The sequence below is a fragment of the Panthera leo genome, chromosome B4 (genome assembly GCF_018350215.1).
Source record: "Panthera leo isolate Ple1 chromosome B4, P.leo_Ple1_pat1.1, whole genome shotgun sequence".
NCBI classification, from domain to species: Eukaryota; Metazoa; Chordata; class Mammalia; order Carnivora; family Felidae; genus Panthera; species Panthera leo.
In genome coordinates, this window is record NC_056685.1 from 58708971 (window position 1) to 58736798 (window position 27828).

Here is a 27828-nt window from a genome sequence, read left to right on the forward strand (position 1 = left end):
TTTTAGTTTTCTGGCTTAATCACCCAGAGAAGACTTATCTCAAAGTGACTTTAAAGCAGTAATTTTTTTGTATATCCCTAGTAGGATATATTCTAAGGATGAAATAAATGCAAGAAAAAAATTCTCAGTAATAAAAAATTCTACTCAATAATCATAATAGTATTAACATATCATCCTTCTGAAACTATAAGATAAAACAAATAATTATATTATTCCATTTAGAAACTAAGGTTTTCAATAAAAGGGGAAAAGATACAAATATAAATCAAATAAGTAAAATTCCTATAACCAAAATTTGAAATGGAAATAGTGTAGACTTCTCAACTTTTTTCCTAGCTTTGACTGAAAAGATCTAGAAACAATAGTCAACTCAGCAACTAGACTGGGGATTCTAAATACCGTCTCCATTAAAAGGAACCTTGGAGAAATGGCTGATTCCAGATCTAGGGCAGGAAATATACAAGATGAACATGGAACATCTCATTGCTGAAGTATATCCTGAAAAGAACACAGGAACTAACTTAAAAATGTTCTCACCACCCAAAGATAGGACAATTTGAGCATAGAAAGGAAAAAAAAATAATAATAGCAGTAGATTTAAAATATTGAATATGTTTTTAAAAACCATAAAATAATACTTTTATAATATTTTTATACTAATGCTTTTAAGAAGTCCCTTGGTGAACTTTTGCCAGATGTTAAGGAATTAGCTCATTATTCTGATTGATAAAGGAATGAATCAAGTATTTATATGCCTTTCCTATACTTCAAGATAAGCAAATAGTTGATGTAGAAAACCTATCCTTGGGGCACCTGGGTGGCTCAGTCGGTTAAGCATCCGACTTCGGCTTAGGTCATGATCTCACAGTCTGTAAGTTCGAGCCCCACGTTGGACTCTGTGCTGACAGCTCAGAGTCTGGAGCCTGCTTCAGATTCTGTGTCTCCCTCTCTCTCTGCCCCTCCCCTGCTCATGTTGTCTCTCTCTCTGTGTCAAAAATAAATAAACATTAAAAAAAAAAAAAAGAAAAGCTATCCTTTATAGAAAAAATTCTAGCTAAGAAATGAAGAAGAAATTATAAAATTGGATTATCTCAATTTTGCAACCCCTAATGAAATAATTGATTTAGGTGATGATCATAGTCACCAAAATTGTTAACTGAAAAGCTGATGAGATGAAAAGATTTGGCTGACATTACTTAAAAAAAATGAATCACAAAAAGAGAGACAAATAAACATACATCTCTCCTGATATGCTAAAACAAGAAGTAGATAATCCTGTATGAGGTATACCTGCAAAAAGAAAAACGAAATCAAACCTGAATCTGATCAATTTATAGAAATACAAGAGACCAAGGAACACAATAAATGACACCACAGGAGCACAAATTAGCAAAATCCACAATATAACATATTCTATAAGTTTTCTCAACAAATGCAAGAAAAATGAACAAAAGAAAAATGAACCTACATATTAAAAGAACACTAAAGATATAACAACAAAATGCAATTATGTGAACTTGCTGGGACTCTCATTAAAACATACAACTGTTAAAAAGCAGAGAGAAAAAGAGAGATAGAATTAGCATATCATATTCTCAATACCATTATTACTGTTTTGAGAAGTGATATTATGTTTGGGATTATGGTTTTTTTTTTTAATTTTTTAAATGTTTATTTATTTTTGAGACAGAGAGAGAGAGAGACAGAGTGTGAGTGGAGGAGGGGCATAGAGAGACAGGGAGACACAGAATCCGAAGCAGGCTCCAGGCTCTCAGCTGTCAGCACAGAGCCCTACATGGGGCTTGAACCCACAAGCTGTGAGATCATGACCTGAGCTGAAGTTGAATGCTTAACTGACTGAGCCACCCAGGTGCCCCTGGGAATATGTTTTTAGAACACCCAAAGAATCCTTATTTTGCACAAGTTCATAGTATAGTATTAACAAATAAATGAGATGATGTTTGAGATTTACTCCAAAATAATCCAGTATGTAGAAGGGAAGGGAATGGGGATGGAAAGGGAAATGAAACAGATTAGCCCTGTGTTGATAGCTGTTAAAGCTGGGGTATGGGTCCATGTCAATTCATAATAGTTTTATCCCTACTTTTTATATGTTTGACAATTTCTATAACAAAACATTTTTAAAAGTTATCTCAGTATCTTTATTCCATTTTCTTTCAGTTCTTTCTGGAAAACTATAACATGACTCATGGAAAAAAATAACTATGAAAATCCCCTTTCAGAACAGTCTGAAACCTTAATGAATTCCATAAGCATTAAGTCTTCTCTACCCTCCATCAGTTATTTAAAAAGAAGACTATTTCACACATCAACTGATATCAAATATTTATATAATGAACCTTGGACTGGAAGGTTTTGATTTTGCATGAAGGAAATACAATAAGTGAGTTAGAAAAAAAAATAAGGATTTTTTAAAAAAAAACACAGATTGTTTTGAGATGAGTTTTTCCCTAAGGTAACATTCTATTAATTTGACTCTCAGAAGGACTAAGGTATATTTTACTATTTGCCAAACATCTGTCACTATATAGTGACTAAAATTTTGATTTTTTTTTTCCTGTACAATAAAAACAATAGAATATCTTTCTTTAGACTGAAATCAATCCTCCAAATCCTTCTAATCTTATTTCCTACAATAAGCCTGTCATCTGTCCTATGCCTGAGCTGACAATGGCTTGGCCTTTCCCAGCCAAATAGGCTGACATCATCATCTTGAATCATGAATATATCTTAATTCTCATAGGTAACTATAAGACTAAAGTGATTAAACAAATGAACACACTGCAGCAACAAAGGATAACTAAAACAAACGTTACATAGTTCCACATTTCTAGTAAGCAGAAAAATAAAGACAACACTTAACAAATAAAGGATAAAATAGAAGTAGAATGTTACCACCACCAAGTTCAGAGCGACTCCTAAAAATTGCATATCATGCCCAAATGAAGGCAGAACCATATTTTCTTCAAATATGGAGACTACATGCATGCACACATGTGTGTATATTGTCATTGTACAGGCAATTTCACAGAATCCCTGAAAGTTCTGCTATGGTGTATGCTCAAAAATCTTAGAAAGGCAATGCCCCTATGCTACTTTATAAGAAATACAATAATATGGTTGATAGCCATATACCCAAAGATCTGACTGCTTGGGTTCAATTACCAACTTTATTATGAATTAACTGTGTGGCTTGTTACTTATCTTTCCTGTTCTTCAGTCTTATCACCTATGAAATGAAATTATGTAGCCTTGAGACATAGTATCACCTTCTTCCCAGGTTTTCATGAAGATTTTTTTTGATGAAGTGCTTAATGAATGAACTATGCATGGCACAGCATTAAATTCATAGCACTTGGTGCATAGTTACCAAAAGGAAAGGCCCCATCACACTGACATTTTAAGTCATTATGTTTGGGTTGAACTTCTTCTTGTCAACACAACATTTGGGAACTAGAGTAGAGATGCTCATTGTCCAGTCCATCATCCAATGATTCTTTTTTCCATAATGGAATCCTGGCCTTTGATGGGGCACATTGTCAACTGGAGTAAAAGACAACACTTCCCAACCTCCTTTGCTGCTAGGAGTGGCTACCCACCTACGTTCCAGGCAATGAGAATCAACTAGAAGTGTGTGGCCCTTCCAGAAAATTTTCTTGAAGGAGGTATGTCAGCCCTTCCTTCTTCTCCATCCTGCCTCTTGGAATGTGGATGTGATACCTGAAACTAGGTGCCACCTGAACTGTGATGCCATGTACTGAGCATGGGAGAGTAGCTGGACAGGAGTCCAAAACCTGTATAACTCTGGGTCTGCCTTACCAGCCCAGGACTTCTCACTTCTAGATCTTTTCATGTGGGTGATAAAGTTCTGACTGGTTTTACTCATGAGGTTTTTGTTTTGATTTGTTGCATTATTTTTGTTGTTGTTTCGTCTGTTACATACAGTCAACCAAGCCCTTTATTTATTTTTTTAATGTTTATTTACTTATTTCGAGAGAGAAAGAAAGCAAGTAGGGGAGGGGCAGAGAGAAAGAGAGGGAGAGAGAGAATCCCAACAGATTAAGAAAACATATCAACCAGGTAAAGAAATAAAGGAACACAATTTTGGGAAGATTATGAAAATGAATATATGGTTATGAATCATCATTAATATACAACAGTGTAATTAGTATACAGAAATTCTTTGGAGACTTGAGACAAAAAAGTAGATAAAGTGAGAAGAAACAACATCTGGAGATATTGTTAATGGCTCTGGAGCGTGAGGAGAGGAAAAATGTATGCAATTCTTGGGGCTTGAGAATGAGCCAAAGTATTTTGGCAGTTGAGCACTGAAAATCAGTAATCTATAATAAGTGAGAGCCACTACACCAAAATTGTTCCTAGAATGAATCCACTCTGAATTTAGTAAGGGAAACATTCCCATACATACTGAGAATTATTAATTTAATGCCAACCTTTCTTATTTTGTTTGTTTCACTGGTTATGGGTCAAGGCATGCACACTAATTTACGTTCTAAGAAATTGTTGGTTTTCTCTTTCGTAATAGCAAATGCAAATCTAATGTAATCAACACTAAAAATCCCGTCAGTCTGGCTGACCTGGAATTGTCTGTTAGAAGCCGATTGATGGGTCTCAAGTTGCGCTTTGTGTGACAGCCAGAGCATGCTAAAACACTTGCCTCCACACTGTGGCTGATCCATCTCTTTGATAGTTGATTTTTTTAACAGATTTTGAATCGTGCAACATATCTCATATGTACACGCAGCTCCTTGCTATTTTCTAGTTATATTCCAAAGCTATAAAGAACCTTCAGCATTCATCTGGTGCAGCCCCCCTGGTTCAGGTAGAAGTCAAATTGAAAATACCAGGTCTGGGGATTATCTACAAAGCTTTAAGGCAAAACTTCTCTATTACAGACCTCATAACTAACTGAGTAGTCCAGTCTGTTATTTTACCACTAAGCTTGCTAGAAGTTCTTCTTTATACAAAATTTAAAAATACACACTGTTTTAATGTACTCCTTTCCTCCTGTTTGGTCTCTGTGGACACAAGGAAAAACTGATCAGAGTCTTCATGGAAAGCCCTTCTTATTCTTGAAAACAAACCAGGTCATCCTTGGTCTTCTTAAAACTAAACAGCTTCAATTCTTTTGACTTTTTTTCATATATCATTTGCATATTTTTTATTCTCTTCTCTGTATATTTTCCAGTTTCTCTACATTCTTTTAAAGGCCTGATCCCTCAAACTGGGCACATTGATCTGCTAAGCATCTGACTCATATGAAGTATGAAGGAAAGATCATTTCCCATATATGATGTCAATATATCTATATTCATATATATACATATATATGGGTTTTTCAACCTTGGCACATGCATGTGCACACACACACACACACACACACACATGCATACAAACACACATATACACTGTATGGTCAGTAATGGAACCAAATATGTTTTCTGCTATACTTCTCTTTAGATGTGAAGAAGCCTGACAGTATGATTAAATACATAAATATATAGAAAGCATACAATATTTTGATTTAAAACTTTTTCAAATTGATAGAAAAGCTTAATGACCTGTGTTGATGGGTTTAAGAATACAATTGAGACTTCATCCCTTTTAACCTCTATTCTGGTTTTGTATGTGCTACCTATACATACTGTAATAAGAATGTTGCGAGCAGTAGCTATGGTTTAGAAGTATTCAAACCAGTGTGGAAATTCTTCCTAGGGAAAGATAAGGAATACATAATATAAAACTGGCCTCTGAGAACGTCTGATAAACTATGGTAAAGAGCTCCAAGATAATTGACCATTTACTATGTACCTAGCACAGGGCTGGCCTAAATCTTGTAACAAGTGCAGGAGGTGGATACTTTACTTCATTTTTTTCAAAGAGAAAAATAAGATACAAAGAAGTTAAGTAATCTCTTTGAACTAACTGTAACTATAGGAGGCAGGATTTTAACCCATGGCTACCTGACTTTTAGGCTTGTGCTTTTAATCATTACATTAAAGTACTTATGAATATAGATATGTCTAAACAAAGCAAAATTGGGGTAAAAATCTCTCATACTAGAGAAACTGAGATAATCTAGATAGTCTATAAGAACCAAGCAACAGTAGATGCTTAATCAGTGCAAGAGTTTCCATACAGCGCTTGCCTTTAGCTCGAAATAATTTAGTATTAATTCTAGAAGGAAGGTGTTCAGAGGTCACTTGGTTATTGTTTCACTGGTGACAGCAACTGATTTTTTAACATGAGAGTTGAAGTGTGTTTGTGATTAACGTGGATGTAGACTTAGAACTGGCCTAGAACCTAGAACCAGACAAGAGTTGAGAAATAGTGCTATATAATAACAAGCACTACTTTAAAAAAGTAGATGGGTCTGCTTATACACATACAAAACCTATTTGGGATTTTATTTTTCAAATGTTCCCCAGATGGTTTGGCAAAGGAAAAGTGTATCTAGAGAAAAGATTGGAACAAGTGAGGATAGATATTAACAGAAAGTTAGGGTTGTCAGATTTACCAAATAAAAACACAAGATGCCCAATTAAATTTGAATTTCAGATAGACGACAAATAATTTTTTTAATGTAAACATGTCCCCAAAATTGCATGTACACTTATACTTAAAAATTGTTCATCATTTATCTGATGATAATCAGATCATCAAGTTTAACTGGATTCCTGTATTTTATCTGGCAATTCTACAGTAGATGAATCCAGACACGAGTGTATGAGCACTCACTGTTCTTCATTCAACTTTTGTATCAATTTGAAAAACTTTTAAATCAAAATATTATATGCTTTCTATATATTTATGTATTTAATCATACTGTCAGGCTTCTTCACATTAATGACAAATTTTGTTGTGTAGGAAAGGGGGAATTCTAGCAAAACTGCATTTACTCCATGAAGATATTGAGATGGGAGTGGTAGGGATGAAATTGGCAAGATGAACTCAGCTATATAGCAAGCAGTCTAACTTGAAAGGTTCTTTGTCCCCATGGGCCTAAGACTCTCCTTCCCTGTCCAGAAACACCAGGGCAGCTTGGGGGCACTGAAAAGGAAAATGCCACTATATCTGCACCCCCCCCCCCCCCCCACCATACCCAGACTAAGAAACACCGAAACACCTAATGGCTTTGCCTGGGGACATTTCTTCACTCCTCAGACATTGCCTTCAGGGACAATTGAGAATCCCATTACCAACATACAAACCAAGCAGATCAAAATAAGGCTCTAAAAATTAAACTGCCAGGGTGCCTGGGTGGCTCAGTTGGCTAAGCATCCCACTTTTGATTTTGACTCAGGTCATGATCTCTCCATTCATGGGTTCAAACCCTGCACCAGGCTCCATGCTGACAGTGCAGAACCTGCTTGGGATTCTCTCTCTCCTCCTCTCTCTGTCCCTTTCCCACTCTCTCTCACACACACACACACACTCTCTCTCTCTCTCAAAATAAATTACTTAATAATAAAAAAAAAAAGATACAAGTTAAACTGTCTTTGAAATCACAATGCATAACTAAGCCAAGATCCATTTAGGTGCTAAACCTAAACCTGCTAAAATCAAAGATTTAAATAGGATCCAGAGCCTCCTAACATAACAGACAACTTGTCCAAGGCACACAAAAAAAGAAAAAAATCACCTGCCACACCAACAACCAAGAAAATCCCAAATTGAATGAGAAAAGACAATCAATTGACACCAACCTCAACATGAGTCATATGTTGGAATTATGTGATAAGGCTTTAAAGCAGCCATAAGAAAAATGCTTGAATAATCAAGTACAAATTCTCTTGAACCAAATGAAAAAACTGAAAATCTTGACAAAGAGATAATGTCAATTCTCTTCAGGAATATATTCAGTGTATTATTACACTGAATAGTATCAGTCAATGGATCATTTAAGATTTCTTCAAACACAGTCTTTGAAGTAAATGTAATAACAGTAAATATAGCCAAAGTAATATGATATAGTACAATGAATGGCCAATATAAAAGAAATGATGTCTGGAAGGTCAAGCAAGGCATATAAGTTATCTGTGCTTGTTTGAAATTCCTACTTTTAGAATACTAGTGCTAGAAACAAAAGAATGTCTTCAAAGTTATATGAATCTAAGCAATCAATTCCTATTTGCCTTAAGGCCATTGCCAAGAATTTAGAAAAAAGATCAAATGTCAGAAGTCTCTAAGGAACTGAAGAAGGTAGGCTTTCCAACTGTTGCTCTACAGTGGGAATTGAAGCATCACAGAGATACACAAAAGTTATTTTTTGAAGTCTTATGCCAAGTAGAAGTGAAATGTTGCAAAGTCAACATAGATGTAGTCTCTACATCCCCATCTACTAAGAAGATATGTGCTATGACAGTTGAACTGAATCACAATTAGCCAAGAGAAGTATTTGGTAACCAAAGATGTGATTAAAACAAATATTTCCACTTTGGAAAAGTTTCTAGATTTAATAGACATTATATAATACCAATAATTCTAGCAGGAGTTTATTGTGCACTTACTATGTACCAGACACTGTGTTAAGTATTTATTTGCCTTATCTCATTTAATGCATAAAGCAACTCACATGGTAAATAGTATTCCCATTTTACATGAGGCCACACAGTTTGCTTAATGAAATCTCATTTGCTGAATTTAAGTCCTGTTAAATCCAAATCTCTGATTACTCTATAACTGCTTCCCACTTTAAAATCATGACCGTGGACCTTAAGGGATTACTTGATGCTGCTAGCATTCAAACTACATTTCCCCAGGTCACTACCATTTACATTTGAAGGCAAACAGCTATACCTTCTTCAACTTCTAACCCGTCCTTCCTATCCTCACTCTCAGCTGGCTACTTTGCTTCCTACTCTCCTAAAAACATACAATCTAAAGAGAAAATTCTGAATCTACACACTCTGCCATCGCATTTGTTACTATAGATGAACCGTGTGCTCTGTGCTCCTGAAGCAGACTATCCCTGTGCTCTGTGTACCTCTCTCAAATAATCCCTCTCCTTTTTCCTTAGACCTCACCCTCTCCTATTCCAGGGCATCCTTGCGCAATTCTCTCATTTCACACATGCATTATTATCTTTTTTCCTTTCTGCTGAATCATGCTTAACAGCATGCAAATATACTGTTATTCTCCCATCTGAACAAAATAAATAAATACAAAGGCAAAATTTATCTTCTTTCCCTAGCCACCGACCATGTACTATTGCATTTGTAGCAAAATTCAAAATTTGTCTGTTCTTGACCTCTCCATTTCTTCTCATTCTCTGTAAACCACACTACTCAGTCCTTCCCCAGTGAAAATGTTCTTGCCAAGGTCAACAATGACCTCCACATTGCTGCATTCAGTGGCCAATTCTTACTCCTGTTTGTACCTGGCTTTCAGCAGCATTTGACACAGTGGATCACTTCCTCTCCTTGACATGTATTCCTCATTTAGCTTCCAAAACACACCTGAGGTTTTCCTCCTACCTCCCTTGCTGCTTCCCCTCAGTCTCCTTTGCTGGTTCCCCCTCATGGATCCAGCCTCTTAACATTATCATATCCAAGGCCCCCATCTCAGCCCTTTTCTGTTCTCAACCTTTCCTCATTCCTTCAATGATCTCATCAAGTCTCCTGGTTCTAAATATGTTCTTTCTTCTAATGACTCCCAAATTCTTATATCTGGGCTACACCACTCTCCTTAATTGCAGATTCAAATACTCAACTGCCTATTCTCACTTCCCCTTTCATATCTCAGACCTAGGATGCCCCAAAGTGCAAAACCAAATTTCTTACCTTCTTCCCATATCAGTCATAATTCTGGCGAGAAACAGATGGAACATTTAATTCAAGCAATTTGAGGGCCATTTAATAAAGGGGCTATTTACAGGGTGTAGGAAAACAACAAAAGTTAGTGCAATATCCCAGTGCCAATAAAGGTGGCTGTTGTCCCACCAATTCTGAAGGGCAATGGAGTAAAGGGGGAGAGCACTTGTTACTAGGGGAGGGAGAGAAAGAGAAAGAGGTGTGAAGAAGGTCAACTGACAGGAACTTGACCCTTGGTGGAGGAGTGTAACCAATTTAAAGCAACTCCTTCCTTCCCTCAAATCTCTCATCGGTATTCCTCATTGACTGGACATAGCTGGAAAGGTAGAGAGCAAGAGATCAGCCAGCGCATTCTGTAGAGGCCAGCCTCCTGGGGCACAGAACAGAATGAAGATGGATAGAGAGTGGGTCTAGAGAGGCAAATAAAAAATATCCTGTCCACTCTCAAAACAACTCCACCTAGAGTTTCCCCCCTACCAATGTGTGGAAAAGACATGTTGCTTATTCTAAGCAAAAATCTTAGAGTCATCTTTGACTCTCTTACATCTAATCTATGACGAGATCTCAATGGCCCTACCATTCAAATATATCCAGAAGCTGACCACTTCTCACCACCTCCACCGGTACCATTCACATTGAGCCACGTCTTGCCATTTACAACTCACAGCTTTTCCTATTTCCAACCTCAACCCTGTACATGAAATTTTATACATAGTAAACAGAGTAAGCTCTTATATCTTTCTAGAAATTTATCCATTTCATCTAAATTTTCTAATTTATTGGCATTTAATTGTTCAGAGTCTTCCTATATAATCCGTTTTATTTCTTTAAGTTTGGTAGTAATGTCTCCTTCTTCATTTCTGATTCTAGTAATTTTAGTCTTCTGTATGTTTTTTTTTTTTTTTTCTTGGTCACTTAACTAAAAGTTTCTTAATTTTATTAATCTTTTCAAAATATCAGCTTTTGTTTTTATGGATTTTCTCTATTGTTTTTTCATTCTTTACTTCATTAATTTATTTTTTGATCTTTATTTTTCTTTTTTTTTCTGCTTGCTTTAGGTTTAGTTGATCTTCTCTTTCCAATGTATTAGGTGGAAGGTTAGGTTATTGATTTCAAATTTCATCTTTTTGAATAGGAGTGTACAGCTATAAATTTTCCTCTAAACATCATTTTAGCTGCATAAGTTTTGGTATGTTGTATCTTCACTTTCATCCATCCCAAAGTATTTTATAATTTCTTTTGGAATTTCTTCTTTTAATCATTAGTTACTTAGGAATATGTTATTCAGTTCCCACATATTGGAGGGTTTTCCAATTTTTTTCCTGTTAACGATTTCTAATTTTATTCCATTGTGGTCAGATAACATATTTTGTATTCTTCTATAATTTTTACCATTTACAATTTATTAAGATTTTGTTTTATGGCCAAGTATATGGTCTCTCCTAGAAAAATTTCCATGTACACTTGAGGGGAATGTATACTCTGCTGTTGTTGTATGTAGTGTTCTATTGATGTCTACTAAGTATAGTTGGTTTATAGTTTTGTTCGTCTTTTATTTCCTTATTGATCTTCTGCCTCACTGCTCTACCCATTATTGAAAGTGGGTTATTGAAGTTTCCAACTATTATTGTTGTATTGTCTATTTCAGTTTTTGCCTCATGTATTTTAGTGCACTATTAAGTGCATATATGTTTATAATTATTATATATTCCTGATACATTGACAACATTATTCAATGTCTCTCTTTATCTCTCATAACAAGTTTTGTTTTTAGGTTTATTTTGTCTGATACTACAGATTTCCTGTGAGTGCTATTTGTATGATGTATCTTTTTTTCATCCTTTTACCATCAACCTACTGAATTTTTTAATCTAAAATGTATCTCCTACAGACAGAATATAGTTAAATTGTACTTGTTTTTTTAATCCAATCTAACAATCTCTGACTTTTGACAGAACTATTTAATCCATTTTATTTTAATTTAATTATTAAATAATTGGATTTATATCTGCTATTCAACTGTTTTTCTATTTATCTGTCTTTGTTTTTGTTACTTTATTTCTCCTGCACTGCTTTCCTTTGTGTTAAGTGAATATTTTCTAGTGTATCATTTTAATTTCTCTAATGATTTTTTCCACCATATTATTTTGAGTTATTTCCTTAGTGGTTGCTCTAGGGCTTACCTTATCTTATTAAACACTGTTCCAATTTTACACAAATTTAATTCTCGTGAGTTATAATAATATTACTGCTATATAATCCTATTGCCTTCCCCCTTTTTTGTGGTATTGTTGCTATAAGTATTACATCCATAAATGTTACAAGCCCATAACTACATCATTATAATTATTACTTTATGTAATTTTATGTCTTTTAAAGAAGCTGAGAAGAAAAAAGAATAGCGAGTATATACTCACAGTTTTCATTATCTTAAACTTTTTATTTATCATTTTCAGCACTTTTCATTTTTTCTTGTAAGTATGAGTTACCATTTGGAGTCATTTCCTAAGCCTAATACACTTTGCTACTATCTGTCTCCTTTATACTATTATTGGCAATTATATCACATTTTTATATGTCATAGTCCTCTAAACACATAATGTGTTTGACATATAATTATTTTTGTACATCACTTTATACAATTACTTTTTAAATCTGTTAAGAACAGAAAGAAAAATGTGCATTTATACTGCCTTTTATAATTATATAATTATTCATATTAGTGCTCTTTTTTTATGTGTATTTTAATTACCATCTGGGGGTAACTTGCTTTCAGTCTAAAGAACTTCCTTTAGTATTTCTTGCAAGCAAAGTCTGCTAGTAGAAAATTTGCTTAGATTTTGTTTTTCTGGGATGTCTATTTCACTTTCATTTAAAAAAAAAAAGCTTTGCTGGATACAGGATTCTTAATTGACTTTTTTTTTTTTTTTTCCCATTGAGCACTTCAAGTATATCATCCCACTGTCTTTGGCCGCCTTTGTTTCTAGGTCAGCTGTTAATCTAATTGCAGTGCCTATAAATGAGAAGTCATTTTTCTCTCCCTGCTTTCCAGATTTTCTGTCTTTGGCTTTCAATATTTTTGCTGACATGTCTATTTTTATATTTCTTTGTATTTATCCTACTTGGAGTTCAGTAAGATTCCTGGCTGCATAAATTACATTTTAAATTTCATTAGCTTTCAGTCATTATTGTTTCAAATATTTCCCTTCTCCTTTTCTCTCTCCTCTCCTTCTGGTATTCCCATTACATTGATGTTGGTGCACTTAATGGTGTCCCATGTTTCTCTGAGGTACACTGTTATTCTGGGATGACAGTGGTTTTGTCAGGGCTCTCTTTGTCTCTCTCCCTGACCACACCCAGTTGTTAAGCTCCACTAATTGTAGGCTGACTGCTGTGTTGTTTTCAACAGTGCTTTGTGTCATAAATCATTTCATAGACTGATCCAATCAGAATTTGACACCTTTGAAGGGATAATTCCCAAAGTCAGTGTATGAGCTTTGTTCTGAGCCCAGGAGGGCTTTTCCCAGCTGTCTCTTCCCATCTCTCTGGAGAACTAGCTGACCTACATCCAGTTTAATGCTTATCACCAAAGAATCTATCAGTCTCCTCCTACTTGGAGGAATTTCGCCACAACTGCCACTGCTTTTGAATGACTTTAGGCTTGAACTTCTCTACACTGTTGCAAATGAAGTGAATCCTTTGAGGAATGATTTCAAGTTGTCTGTTTTATGGTCTGCTTTTCCTCCTAGGTAAAATCTCTGAGCCATGGCATTGATATTAGGGGTGGAGACAATGATGCAAATCTCCCTGAGTGACTCCCCACTTTAGGAGTTGAGCACTCTGCGGGACAACAGCCCTAGGTCTGCTCAGCTGGCTTCTCTCAGCATGGAACTTCTATTCCACACGACAATGAAAGAGCAATCAGAGTCCCCATATTCTCAATGGTGCCACGTTCAAAGTATAGCCTCCATCCCGTGAGTGGGCTGAGTGGGGGCTGGGTAGGAAAAAGATACTAACCTGGGACTTAGCCTCAGCAACAGGTAACTGGAAACAGATGAGAAATGCTTAGGCACTGCTCCTCCTGAAATGATAGCCCTCCAACTATGAGCTGACCGGAAAGTGAGCCCTGTGTTTAAGATAGTACCATTCTGGAGTTTCCATCTCACTGAGCTGAGAGTTGGGAGATTGCGGGTCTTGGTTCAAATGCCACAGACAATTGCAGTTCTTACCAAGTTTTGGTAGATTTTCTTGAATAAATGTGTCTTTATTTTGCTGTATGTTCTTTGGGTCATTTCCAGAGAGACCGTAACTGGTTGATTTAAAAATAATTTTCACTAGTTTCCATGGGGAGTGGATCTGTGGAACTCCTCACACTGTAATGACAGAGGTGGAACTCTTCTCCAAAGTAAGCTTTCAAAACATAAGTGAGATCATACCACTCCTCTGCTCAGAATCTTCCAATCTCTCACACTCCCTAAGAAGAAAAACTGAAGTCTCTAAAATAGCCCAAAGAGGGGCACCTGGGTGGCTCAGTCGGTTAGGCATCTGACTTTGGCTCAGGTCATGATGCTGGTGAATTCGAGCCCTGCTTCAGACTCTGTGCTGACAGCTCAGCGTGAGTCTGGAGCCTGAAGCCTGCTTCAGATTCTGTGTCTCCCTCTCTGTTCCTCTCCTGTTCATGCTCTCTCTCTCTCTCAAAAATAAATGAACATTAAAAAAAAAAATTTAATAAAATAGCCCAAATGACCCTGTAACCCACTTACCTCTGCCAACCTCTTTGACCTCATTTTGTGCTTTTCTCCCCCTTGCTTACCTTGTTCCAGCTACTCTGGCCTCCTTGGTGTCCTCAAACCAAGTTTGAGGTTTGCTGATGTCAGCAAACTTATGCTACTAGGCTTTACACTTGTTGTTCCCTCTGCCCAGAATGCTCTTCCCCTCGATGGCCACAAAGCTAACCCTCTCATCTCCTTCAAGCAATTATTCTAATATCACCTTTTCAGTGAAATCTACCCTGACTATTCTATTTAATATGGAATCCACTCCTGACCCTCCCAGCATTCCCAATCCCCCATCTTAAAAAATATATAGTATGTATACCTTTTAACATGTTATACAATTTGGTAATATATTGAAGTTTATAGTTTTTATTGTCAGTCTCTTTTAGTAGCATGTAATAAGCTTCAGGAGGGCAAGGATTTTTGCCCTTTTTGTTCACTAATATATTCTGATTATCTACAACAGTGCTGTCACTAGCAAATGCTAAATTAATAATTGTTGAATGAGTACTGATTTGAAGAAATGGTGGAATTGGGATTTGATCAAGAGATCATGCTTTTGGGGCGCCTGGGTGGCTCGGTCGGTCAAGCGGCCGACTTCGGCTCAGGTCATGATCTCGCGGTCCGTGAGTTCGAGCCCCGCGTCGGGCTCTGTGCTGACTGCTCAGAGCCTGGAGCCTGTTTCAGATTCTGTGTCTCCCTCTCTCTCTGCCCCTCCCCTGTTCATGCTCTGTCTCTCTCTGTCTCAAAAATAAATAAACGTTAAAAAAAAAAATTAAAAAAAAAAAAGAGATCATGCTTTTAATCACAAACCTATGTTGAGACCACTTTCAAACTTTAGGTCCTGCTTAAATAAAATTCATGGGTTCAAATAATATTTTACAAATATTTATAAGCATAATGAGTTCTTTAAAGTGTTTATCTTTAAAATGTTCATCTTTAAAGTGCTTGGAGAGCTTCAGATGACTGATGTCATTGGCAGGCATCTTTGCAGAAATACAAACCATAATATTTAGGAAACAAAAAGGAGAGAAACTTGAGGTCAGATTTTATAATTATCCAACAGAGTGAAGTCTTTGCAACCATGGAAGATCAGATTTTAATCTATTTCAATTTTTAATTGGTATTTGATTGGTATTTAATTGGTTTCCATAGAATTTCTTCAGTGATAAACTTGGATTTCATATCATTAATGAGGTTTCCTGATAATGAGGATTTGTTTGGACAGTTTTTGTGAAACCTAATCATTTAGTAGCTTAAAATTTTGTGGCAAATATCATCATTAGAAAGTGTAAACCAAGGTCCAGTATCCTTTTTTAAAATGTATGACTCTGGAACTGGAATAAAAAGGAAGGTTGGAATTTTTTTCTATGCAGCTAGGCCTTACTGTGGATGTTTAAAATAAAATTTGTGGGCTGAAATAATATTTTATAAATATTTTTCAGTATAATGAATTCTTACAGCAAAATAAAGTACAATTTTCCAGGTCATCTTTTTTTCTTTTTTAAGACGAATATAAAATCTGCCCTCAAGTTCTCTCCTTCTTGTTTTTCAAATATTATGGTTTGTATTTCTGCAATGACTTCAGTCACTTGAAGTTTTCCATGCACTTTAAAAATGAACATGAGGGGTGCCTGGGTGGCTTAGTCGGTTGAGTGTCCAACTCTTGATTTTTTTGGTTCAGGTCATGATCCCAGGGTTGTGGAATCAAGCCCCATGTTGGGCTCCTTGCTGAGTGTAGAGCCTGATTAAGATTCTCATTCTTTCTCATTCTCTCTCTCTCTCTCATTCTCTCTCTCTCTCTCTCTCCCCCCCCGCACCCCTCGCCCCAGCTCGCACACTCACTGTCTCAAATAAAATAATAATAATTAATAAAAACAAAAAGAAACTCAAAACAATTCAATAAAAATGAACATGAAAGAACTCACTATGTTGCAAATACCAATCTGCCTTCTACCTTCTTGCTCATACAAAGTTTAGATCTCTATTTAAAGCCTCTCTGCACAAATTTCTCTACATGACTGTCCCTAAAGCCTAGAATTTTGTGAACCTCTTCTTCCTGGAGAACTCTACTTTCTTAGTGATCTACACAAATTATGATAGCTGTTCTTTACACTGCTCAAAGACGCTGACCAGGTACACTAACCTCTTCACTTTGTAGACTTTCAGTCTAGATCTGTATTCCTCAACTTGGCTGCATATTACAGTAGAGAGTTTTTTAAATGCTGATAGCCAGGTTGAAACTAATATAACTCTATATGTTAATTATACTTCAATAATAAACAAACAAACAAACTGATGGCTGAGTCTCACTCTTAGATTCTGCCTTAATTGATTAGAATGGGGATTGGTACAGATATATTTTAAAAGTTCCCTGGTTGAATTTAATGTGCAGCCAGAAATTAAACCTGTAAGTCTAAGAAATAAGCCTTGCAGGGCCCTGAGGAACTATAATGTTGGAAATTACTTTTATCTTCCATATTTACACTTTATCTTAGCATGGCTTGATCCAGTAATTTTGATTCTGAAACAGTAACAGAATGCCTGCAGTCTGGTAGACACTGCATTTTGCTAGCAATATGGAGCTGAACATATCTCCCACCTTCATGTAGCTTTGGGTATAAGTATAATAAAGGGCAAGACAGACATTGAACAGAAAGTCACAAATGCAAAGAGTGATCACAACAGACCTTCACATCTATAGGAAAAGTCATTCCTCTTCACTCTACCTCTAGAACTTGGGTATAATGAGGGATATACTTGGTAAGTATGCATGGGGTGTTTGAATGATGTCAAGATACAAAAACTACTGAGTGTGACTGATAAAGGAAATCATTTCAGTTAATAAATTCTCCCTTTCAATGAAAGTGCATTAGCAAAGATTCTTTCTAACCTTAGTGTGAAATGCTTTAATGAGACCTTTAGTTCTTCTTATCTACTTATACAGGTAACTTGCATAAAAGGGATGATAGGACATCTGACTTCCAGAATGATATTTGTCCTTAGGAGTTTGTGGATACCAGAAATCAATGATTGTCTGGAAGAAGAAGAAAAGCTGCAGGAGGTGAGAGGGGAATTCACCATCTGCTCCTTGATCTTACCTAACTTAGTGTCTTTACACCATTACTTAGAAGGCTCTCCTCCCAATCTTTGTGCAGCTGGCCCCTCTTGCCATTCAGATCTCAGCTTAAACATCACTATATTAAAATGTATCTGAAATTTGTTTTAATCAGGAATTGCAGAACACAGAGACATGGAAATAACGATCATGAAGAAAGAAGATTTTTATATTCATAGGTCCTTAGAAATAGGAGGCATGGCACACAGGGGAAGCACCAAGGTCAGTCAAGAAGCAGAAGGGTGAGGAGAAAGTATGGACCTAAGCATTTGTTATCACTGTCATAGGAAGAATGGGCAAGATAGTGTGGACAGCTGAATAAGTTTAGGATTGGACAGTCTGAATAATTTTAGCAGTCTTTGGGCTATAGGCATGGTTCCTAGTTGTCTGGTACCTGGTCTTGATTCATTTAGAACAAGGAAATAGTGTCCTGGACTGCAGGACCCTGATAAAAGGAAATGATGAACATACGGACTAGGGATTGGTTGGCTGACATATCAAGACCATCTGCTATCTCCAGGAATTAGTTCTTTCCAGGATTTGCAAGTCCTCAAGATGCCAAAACATCATAAAACACAGAAAATAAAAGGCATGAATATTATAATAGTCTCCTCAAATAGGCTTTCCCTGATCTCCCAAATTGAAGTGATTAGCAGTTACACTTTATTCATCATTCTACTTTAATTCCCCCAAAATACTTCTTCTCTGATATTTTTCTATTTCTATAATGGCTTGTTTATTTTCTCCTCCCATTAAAAGAAGAACACTGCTCATCTTGAGAACATGTAAAATATTCATTCAATATTTGTTGAATTAAATGTGTGCTTTCTTTTCTTCTTAGACTTCCCATTTCCACTTCCTCTTCATTGCAGGTGTTATAAGAATCAGCACAAATTTAACACAACAATCATGAGCTTTATCTATTTCCAGTACCTTCAGAACATTGTTCCTATAGAGCCACAAAGGTTAATGGTGTAAGGGTATGAGGAGAGAAACAAGACAGAAACTTTCACAGATCATAGAAGGCAGAGATTGATGGGTCTGTTGATGGCAAAGGGAAGGAAGGGATGGTAAGAGAAAAGTTGGCAGTCATGTGGTGTCATTTGAAAATTTTTATTTTATTTAAATTTAACTTTATCCATTCATTTTTATTCAAAAACTCCTTACTGATAAGCTGCCTCATGCCAGGAAACAAAAAATTCTCTAATTCATCCAGAAAAAAAAAAAAAAAAACATCATTAAGCTGCTTCTCTATACGCACTGTGCTGAACATAGAAGAATATTGTTTGGGTCTCACATTAAAAGAAAGAAATAGGGGCACCTGTGTGGCTCACTCGGTTAAGCATCTGACTCTTGGTTTTGACTCAGGTCATGATCTCATAGTTCGAGAGTTCGAGCCCCATGTCGGGCTCCACACTGACAGCACAGAACTTGCTTGGGATTTTCTTTCTCACCTCTCTCTCTGCCTCTCTTTCTCTCAAAAATAAATTTAAAAAAATAAAATAAAATAAAGAAATAGAAAACTAAAGATAGTCCCAGAAGGCACAGAATGTATTCAAATACACTTAAGACAGTTACAAATGTCAAAAAGACATATTTGCAAATGGACTCAATATTAAAAAAATGAAGTTTGTAGCAGCGCTTTCAACAATAGCCAAATTATGGAAGGAGCCTAAGTGTCCATCAACTGATGAATGAAGACAATGTGGTTTATATGTATAATGGAATACTACTTGGCAAAGAGAAAGAATGAAATCATGCTGCTTGCAGCAATGTGGATGCAACTGGAGGGTATTATACTAAGTGAAATAAGTCAGTCAGAGAAAGACAGAGATCATATGTTTTCACTCATATGTGGATCTTGAGAAACTTAACAGAAGACCATGAGGGAAGGGAAGGAGAAAAAAAATAGTTACCAACAGAGAGGGAGGGAGGCAAACCATAAGAGACTCTTAAATACAGAGAACAAACTGAGGGTTGATGGGGGGTGGGAGAGAGGGGGAAATGCGTGATGGGCATTGAGGAGGGCACTCGTTGGGATGAACACTGGGTGTTGTATGTTAGCCAGTTTAACAATGAATTATATTTAAAAAAAGACACACAGACAAAAATTAAGCTTTTGAGTTTTCCTCCCTGCTACATAGAACATCCAATATCTATTTGTTGAATGAATGAATTACATAGGAAAAGGAACAAAGGTTTGACCAGCATAAAATCCTTGTAGAGCTAAACACCTTTTACTTAGTTAATAAATATTAGGATTAATATTACAAAAACACAGTGGTTCAGTTTCTCTTATTTGTTTTTAGTGGTAAAAAAAGCAAATGATTAAGAAAGTTATAGAACTTGGCTAAGGCTCCCAATACATTCACAGTTAATTTTTAGAATAATACAAATTACATAAATCAGAGTCTTCACATTCAGCAACTATATAAATAGGTCTAAATTCCCTGGAGAGTAAGATAAATGTTGTTATGTTTCATTGTGCATGTGTGTATGATTGGCTGTATAACAGATGCTGAGAAAAATGATATCCAGAAAAAGAGAATTGAACAATAGTTGTACAAACATCAGTAATACAAAGAAAGTAAAGGGAGAGGAAAAAGAGAAGCCCCAGTTTACAAACACAGCCAGTCTAGATGAATGGCCTCAAAGGGACTCACTCTAGTCAAGATGCACAGATCTGCTTCTAATAGGCCCCTTGGATACTGAGAGCAGGCCTCTGATGTATGAGCTGATGCATCTTTATTTGCATATTAAATACATAAATAACCAGCAGTGCACAGAAGAGATAGGGGAACAAATAGGAACGGGGCATTGAAGGGCATATTCATCTAGTTAAAAACTCACTGGAACACAACCAGACTGTAGAGCATACAGACTCATCTTTTTGTAACAAGGACTGAATCCAAAACAAGAGTGATGCACGGTCCTCACCTGCCCAACACAGCATATGGGGCTAGAAGACAACTTGCAAATCATTTGTGTGACTCTCTCTTTCACTCACAGAAAATTAAACTAAGGCAGGCCAGACTGACTCTGATAACATTAAAGCATAAGTTACGAACCATGCTATAGCATATAAAGGATGAATGAGACATGACACTATTAACGGACTTTGCCATTTATAGGGAAAGGGGAACAAATGAATAGTGAAATTCTATAGAACACGATGAGTTAAAAGATCCAGGTTTGTACTGCAGAAGCCCAAAGGAGGGGTAGCAGAGATGTAGACTATGGGGGAAGGAGGTTGTCTAGTACTGGGCCACAGGTAGTATAAATTCAATCTAAGACAGCTTAATTTTGTCTCCTCGCCCCTGTTCGTGGGGAAGGTTCACTTTATGTATTTGTTAGTTCGCTCTATGCATTGCTTCTGTCTACATTATGCTCCCTTTATAATTACTAATCTGGTGCCAGGTTGCCTATTTTATGACTAACTCAGAAACCCCATGGAAAGCCACCCTTAAAAATTTCTCAAGATTCTATGTAGGATCTGCCATGGGGTAACAGCATTTTCCATCCAGTTTCTAGGGCAGTTCTGGCTGAGCCCCTTCCTCCAGTTCATCTTGAAATGAGATTAGGCCCAGCCTTTCTCTTAGGTAGGTGAGTGATTTTCTTCTCTGTTTATAAAAAATAAAACAGAGTCATGGTTTTATAACAACATTTATTCACTCAAAGTTCAAGCATTAACTGAGCCAAGTCCTGTATGAGTTTAAAGGTGTTCTGATCACCAATTCTGGTGTGTGTTTGTGGGAGGTTTCCCCCACCAACAAGCAATTCTTGGACATCAGCTAGGTGTCTACAATTCAACTCAATTCTGACACTATCAACTGGAGATAGTATCAGACTCCCCTGGTTAGTGGTTAGTGTTCAGTCCTATAAGACTGCCCTCCACCTGCCCCCACTTCAGATGTCAATTTAAAACTCAGATTCTCATCTAGACTTCTAACCAACCAGCTATAGAATAGAAGTCCCCTGGGGCACCTGGGTGGGTCAGTCAGTTAAGTGTCTGACTTTGGCTCAGGTCATGATCTCATGGGTTTGAGCCTCATGCCGGGCTCTATGCTGACAGCTCAGAGCCTGGAGCCTGTTTCGGATTCTGTGTCTCCCTCTCTCTCTGCCCTTTCCCTGCTCACACTCTGTCTCTGTCTCTCAAAAATAAATAAATGTATAAAAGAATAGAGATCCCAAAGACCCCCTCTTTGAGTTCAAATAATGTGCTAGAGTGGCTCACAGGATTTAGGGAAACATTTTACCTACTAGATTACCTACTGGTTTATTATAAAAGGATATAACTCATGAATAGTCAGATGGAACTGATGTATAGGGCAAGGTTGTTGGAAAGGGTACAGAGCTTGCATGCCCTCTCCGAGTGTGCCACTCTCCCCCTATTACCACACACTTACCAATCCAGAAGCTCTCTGAACCCTATACTCTCGGGTTTTTGTGAAGGCTTCATTCTATAGTCATGATTGACTAAATCACTGGCCAATAATGATTAAACTCAATCTACAGACCCTTTCTCCCCCAGAAGTGAAGAAGGTGGGACTGAAAGTTCCAACCCTTTAATCACATGATTGGTTTCTCAGGCAACCATCCTTAATAGCTTTCTAAAGCCACACATTGACATAACAAAAGACGCCTTATTGCTCTCATCACTTAGGAAATTCCAATGGTTTCAGGAGCTCTGTGCCAGAAGGACAAAGACCAAAGTTTACTTATAAATCACAGTATCAGTAGCGTAGAAGCGTGGGGGTAGATACAGCAACACACAGGACAGGCAAGTTCTGTCCTCCGGGGAGGACTTTCGTGGGAGGTGGCCTTACCTAGTGGTTCAGATTAGACACTGCAGCCACACTATCTAGGCTTGAATCCTGGCTTCTTCTCTGTGACACTGGGTAAATTTCATCATTTCTCTAAACTCAGTTTCTTTGTCCATAATAATAATACCTATTTCATAAGATAACTGTAAAGATTTTTTAAAAATTAATCAATGTAAAGCATTTAGAAAAATGTTAGGCTCATGATAAGTCTAGTAACTATTATTATTATTATTATTATTATTATTATTATTATTATTTATTATAATTATTTTTGAAAGAAAGAAAATTAGCAATTAAACCAGCAAAGTAACATTAGATAATGATAAGTATTGTAAAGGAAATAGAACAGGATTACGAAAGAGAAAGTGATTGCGAAAGTTACTTTACTTTGTGTCATTAAGGAAGGCCTCCCAGAGATGTGGCATTTAGCTGAGCCAACCAGATCAGGAAACAGCATTCCAGGTAAAAGGAACTGTGGTGCAAAGGCCTTAAGGCAGGATAAGGCTTAAAATATTCCAAAAAGAACAGGCAGGCAGTACAGCTAACAGAGGGGAAGAATAAAAGGTGATGAAGTCAAAGAGGTAGACATAGGCCAAATCACAAAAGTCTGATAAGGACTAGAAATAGGTTCTTGTTTCTCTCAGTGGATGGACCTTACACAGAGCACACAGCCTTACTAGGCACAGGTAGGTATTAGACAAGGGAGGTTAAATGCCACTTTCTATTTTCCCAACCCTCAGGGGATGAGAAAAGAGATATTCCCCAGGCAAAAAAGGGATTCAAAGGGTAAAGCTTCTCACCACTCCAAGTGGGGTACAAGCAGAGAGGGAGAAGGTATTGCTATAAGGGAGGGCTGAAAATTCTCCAAGAGACTAGACTGAGTGAGGGTCCACAGTCCACCAGTGAGCCTACATGTAATAGCCACAGTGCAGCCTGGACAGTAGCCTGTTGACTCAGGCTGTGCTGGAGAGCTGGCTGAATCCCTCCATGAAGAAGGCAGGGCTCAGGGGCAGAATTGCTCACATATGAGTAACTCACTGCTTCTTTTGAAATATGACTAAAACCAGTCAAACTAAATTTGAACTTCAGTATTACACTCAAACTGCCTCAAGCATTGTATTTAAGGCTTATGGACTTTGATTAATTTAGGAGGTGAGACTCCCACCTCCAGAAAAGGTTTATTACCATGTAGTATTTATAATATTTACTTAGGGGAAGGATGCTCCAGATCCCATAAGCACGGTAATTATATAATTTATCAACTAGGTCAGGACACTTTGGAGAATGAAAGGAGGTGTTATTAATAATAATCTTAGAACAACAGTATAAGCTAAGACTATCTTGGACAATTTAGGACTTTCTAAGACAAAGACCAAGGGAAGGACTTGAAATTTTATTTAAATGAGGTGGGAATCAGTGGGTTTAATTGGGGGAATTACATGGTCTCATTTATATTTTCTAAAGATCTCTCTGACTTCTGTGTGAAGACTGGATTGTAGGGGCCCAAGAAGTAGAGAACATTTTAGAAGGGTTTTGCAATGGTCTAGGCGAGAGATGATAGGGGTCTAAACAAGGGTGGGGCAGGGAAGATGGACAGAACTAGTATAACAAATACTTTTGAGGTAGAGCACACAGAACTTACCAATGGATTAAAGTCTGAGGAGGAAGGAGGCTAGGGTCCAATAGCATGAGTTAACAGATGAAGTTGACATTTACTGAGATGCAGGATTTTTTATGTGTCAGCAAAACTGTGTGTCATATCTTTAGCTTGATTGGGTGCAAGTAAATAACAATAACAACAGTAATAACCAACTTCTTCTGATTGCTTATGTCAGATACTAAGCACTTAACATGTACTGATTTAATCCTCATAACAACCTATGAGGTAGATATGATCATTTTCAACATTTTACAAATGAATGAGCTATAGCACAGAGAGATTAAGTAACTTAAGTCACACAGCCAGTACATCATAGAGACAGCATTGGGTTTTATTGATTTGGGAGCTCTGATTCCAGATGCTGCCTCTTAACCCCATGCCATACTGCCTGTCTGTTTGACCCCAAGATTTCTAATTCTAATCATTGGCTTCCTTAGTGGCTTGCTGTTTTAAACAAGGGTCTCAAGTGATAGAGTATGAGTTGGCTCACCTCCAAAATACTCATTGAGTTTGGAACACATGCATGCCCCCCTTCCCCAAAGATACTCAGAAAGAAAGTAACTGAAATCAGAAGGTCATGCACTCATCCTAAATGGGACTGTGATTCCACAGAGTAAGCAAACAATCCTGTATGTATTGTAATTTATGAACTAGGAGGAGGCATGTTATATTCCTCTACCTCATTTTACTCATTTGAAATAATGGGAAGTACTTTGCATTAATTATCTGGGAGGGAGCCCTGTATGTACCATAGTTTAAAAAGACTGTTCTGGAGTCAGATTCCTGGGTTCAGATTCTAGCTCACCACTTGTTAGCTAGGTGAGTTTGGTATATTACTTAACCCCATTATGTCTGTTTCCCCATCAGTAAAGTGGGAACAATAACACTATGCCAGAGACTGCCTAGTGTTTCAACAAGTCCCTCTCCTTCTGGCCAAAGAGCTAGACTGTATTTCCCAGCTTCTCTTATAGTCTAACGTAGCCAGATGATGCTGGCTATTGGGAAAGGGGAGGAGTGATGGATGCCACCTTCAGCTCTGGTGCATATAAGCCTTCCAAGTTACACTCTATGCTCTCTCTTTCCTGACTGCTGAGTGAATACAGAGAATTTAGAAGAGGACTCTGGGCCCCCAGAGGACTGTAGAGCCACAGACTAGAAGGTGTTTGAGTCTCTGAATGACCTCATGGAAGACCTCCTGCTAGATAGGACTATTCACTTTGGACTTTGTATAAACCAGAGTAAGCACTTACTGTGTGAAACTAGTGAGGTTGGGGGTTTGTTTATTAGAGCAACTTGAATTACTTACCTGAATATATATATATATATACATACATACACACACACACACACACACACACACACACACACACAAACACATACCTCATAGGGTTACTTAAAGCACTAAAGTATCTACAAGGGAGCGGTGTAAATGTGCTCTCAGAACGTTCAAGAAAAAGTATCTCCATCATTCTTTTTCTAAACTCTTTGTCACAGCAAGAGGATGATGTAGACCTCATCTGAAATCGAAATCATGGTTCTCCATGTAAGGCATCTTTTTGTGACTGACAGCCCAGGCTATTTGTACACAAAAATAGGTGTAAGTAGATTATATAAAATGAGCAAAATAGCAAGGAGGTGAGCAAATGTGACTAGGCCCATTGTGTTTCTTTTGGGTAGAGTCAGGCTTACCGGTAGCATCCTGCAACTCCTACTGGAAGTGGGCAGAACAGAAGATTTTAAATATAATTGATTATATCATATAGAATCTGACACGTATGTTTAGAAACGGAAATCATTCTTGAGGGATGCTTAGATTTTCCTTTGAAAATCTTTTATTAGTAAAGTCAAAGTCCCAGAAAAACTTCAGAGGTTCAAGAGAACATTCAGCAAGTGGTCAGTTAGAGTTCCACTCAACTGGAATATTTTGCACAAAATGAAGACTTAAGTGACTTGATAACTCCCTTGTAGATCTACTTACTTCTACCTGCCCTGACAAGTTTTCTTTAGACTCTTACTGGCAAATACATCTCTTGAAATTTGATTTTGATTTTTTTCCAGTTCACCTTCAGGCTGTTAAGATGTTGTACTCCATCATCCTCATTCACCATCTCTTATCTCTAACATATCACAAATCTTATTGTATGATACAGCATTGTCAGCAGATACACTGCTTAGGTGACACAAAGAATACTTCATGGATGTCTAAAGTGGCCTTGTAGATAAATAAGTCTTATCAGCTCAAAGATATTCATTTACCCACAGACATGTCTCATCATTGGAAATTTTCCAATGTATCAAAAGTGTGTCTGAGACAGTAAGCACCAAAACAAAAAACCCATTACAAAAGCTTGTAACAATCATACTGATATAATCCTAAGGAAGCCTTGGTCACTTGGCTCAGTCCCAGAGGGCTGTTAAATTCAGAGATATGTAATCCAGACAGGACATCCAATGTTTATATGCATATTTCAACATCTTTAAAGAGGAAACATTACATAAACAACAAAACTTATTAAAATCCTTTCTTTTCCTATTTTATTATGCCCCAAGGCCCTGGAAGCCACTTTCTTTCCTTCCCTAGAAATTGCTTATGCTTCCACATCATTCTGTCATCCAGATTTCTTTCTTTATATAATTTCTTTCTTTATGTAATTTCTTCACAGAGCCCCCTAGCAAAAGATGTGCCTTGCTACAGACCTCTAGACACTAGTTCTCTTCTGGGCTCTTCTTTTCTGTAAAAAATCCATCTGCTTTGGTTTGGGCCTTTCTGTCTAATCCTCATTCCATCAATTTTGCATCATAAAAGCCTAAAGAATTGCATGGAATTGGTGGAAACTTCCTCTATATTCAGGGAAAGATAGGGAATTGAGCAGGCCAAACCACAACCTTCCTCATATGTTAATTACTTTTGTCCTATCACACCTATTAAGAATTAGACGGTGGAACAATGTCCTAAAAGTGTACATGTTGCCTGTATAGGTTCATTTCCAAAAAGCCTTCCAATTCAAAAGGAATGCTTTGGAGAAAATAGAGACAGCCATTTGCTTCTGGTAAATGATTCAAGAAGTCCAACATGATAGCACCATCTCTCAAAGGCTTCGCACAGCTGAGCCTTAGGTAACATAAAAAGTCTCCGTCTGTCGCCTAGTAAAAGAAGAATAGCTTATTCTCCTACTGGGACTAAATTAAAAGATGTGGCTGTTTCATCATATTTAGCAGCATTCCTATAATGCACAAAAGCTTCTGTGGCACTGATTAAAGGAGAAAATATCATCTGGCTGGTAGAAATGATCTGTAACTAAAACAAAAGTATTCTCACCCTTGACTAAACATTTACTGTCAACAATCTGTCTTCTGTATGTGCCCAGGAAAACAACACTCCCAAACACACACACATAAACACAAATGTTCTAGTCACAATAAATCTGCTCTAAGAAACAATTACCTAGGAATAATTCTTTGCCTTTTAAGCTAAATGCTTTATAAATGAACATCAGGATTAAACATACCTCCTCTAAGTAGTGGAGGTCCACAGGTCACTTATGCTGCTGGTTTTCAAAAGATAAAAAAAAAAAAAAAAGAAAAAGAAAGAGGGATT

At 37.0% G+C, this 27828-nt stretch overlaps 1 protein-coding gene across 11 annotated transcripts in view; it reads right to left on the reverse strand.

Annotated features, from left to right (window-relative positions):
• Positions 1-27828, reverse strand: part of LMNTD1 (lamin tail domain containing 1) — a 511366-nt gene that overhangs the window by 272253 nt on the left and 211285 nt on the right. The window contains exon 5 of one of the 11 annotated variants that reach the window (XM_042946103.1): positions 27740-27778. The exons of the other annotated variants lie outside the window; for them this stretch is intronic. The gene's annotated coding sequence lies outside the window, so the exon portion shown is untranslated. The remainder of the gene's footprint in view (positions 1-27739; positions 27779-27828) is intronic. 11 annotated transcript variants of the gene reach the window in all.